Here is a 1,461-nt window from a genome sequence, read left to right on the forward strand (position 1 = left end):
CCCTCCATAAACATCGTTGGAACTAGTAGTAACTTACTTACACTGTTATAAAAATGTAGTCGTTTGATAACAGACATCTTAAGAATTGTCTTTATTTATCTCACCTGATGCTGTACTAAGGTAAAACCTGAAAGCTTGTGGCCAGTGGAAAGAGGTTTTAGTATTTAAATCATTTATGTGTTTTGTTTTTCTTAAGAAGTGGAGGATTTATCATTTTTGATGGATTACTTTCGTTAATATTAGCTTGTTAGTGATGCTTATCTTATTTAATATTGAAATATTACATGTAGTTTATATTTTTATGGTGTATTTTTGTGATATATGAAATAAGTAGTTGGGGTTATTCTATAAACATGGAAGGTTTCCTTAAGTATTGGATTCTGATTTGATATTGTTTTTATAGTAGACCGTGACTGTACCACTTTCGTAACGCTGCCATTCTGCTACAAATTACAATCCAAAATTTCAACTTTTCCTGATTTTGGTTAGTAAAAATAAAAGTGAAAGGGTAATGGAATCAGGTTAGTGTATGAGTAGGCTGATAGTTTATTTAGTCTTAACGTTTATATTATTATTTTTGAGATTCCCCAAGAATAAATCAACTGCTAACATCATCAAACAAACAATGTACATCAGTAATAACTCTTATCTAGAAACGCTGAAAGACTACACTTATATTTTATGAATGAATGCAAACATTTGAAAGTATTCCCTCATTTCTTTGATCTTAAAGTTTCTGTTCCCCAGTTTTACCACTCTAAACATTATCATTAATTAATTAATTTTGAAATTTGACAAAAGAAATCATTTATTGAAATCATTAACAAGACAATCAGTTGAGGCATTGAGTTTTATTTACAAATACTGTCACATCAACAATTCTGGAATAACCGAGATAAATATTTTATCAATATTAGAACTCAGATCAGTAGCATATCTGATTTTATTAATTATTACAACAGTGAATAAGACTTTTTTAAGTTTAAGTTTAGAAGAATTTAAAACTTTAAAAAATTTAAGTAGAAACGATAATACTATTAATTCCAACTGAGACAAAAGAAAAAGTTTTGTAGTCTGGCATTTTGTTTTCAAAATAAGGATGTGTAATGAAAAAACACATAAATAGGTGAAAATAAAGTCAACACCAACTTCCTATATTAAATATTTGTCTTTATTTGAGAAAGTCAAATCAGACACAGTTACGTGGACACAAACTGATTAATTTTTACCTTAAATGTGATGATAAAAATAACATTTTTGAAAGTACATATGGTAAATAGCTAAGCCTACACTGGCTGGACCATTAAACTCACCATTCTGACAGTTGACTGTTACCTTGGATGACAACTAAATCTGACCTGCTGGTCCAATGAACTGGACATTCTGACAGTAAGTTGTGACCTAAGACAATCACCTAATTTTACCATCAAGAATACATCACCTATAATAAATATTGTTACT

General features: G+C 29.2%; 1 long non-coding RNA gene across 1 annotated transcript in view; it reads right to left on the reverse strand.

The window, feature by feature from the left end:
* Positions 1–1,124: 1,124 nt before the first annotated feature.
* LOC111084225 overlaps positions 1,125–1,461 on the reverse strand; it is a 1,396-nt gene continuing 1,059 nt past the window's right edge. The window contains exon 3 of the long non-coding RNA XR_002609453.1: positions 1,125–1,401. This is a non-coding gene — a long non-coding RNA (uncharacterized LOC111084225). The remainder of the gene's footprint in view (positions 1,402–1,461) is intronic.

This window comes from Limulus polyphemus, unplaced genomic scaffold (genome assembly GCF_000517525.1).
Source record: "Limulus polyphemus unplaced genomic scaffold, Limulus_polyphemus-2.1.2 Scaffold14881, whole genome shotgun sequence".
NCBI lineage: Eukaryota > Metazoa > Arthropoda > Merostomata > Xiphosura > Limulidae > Limulus > Limulus polyphemus.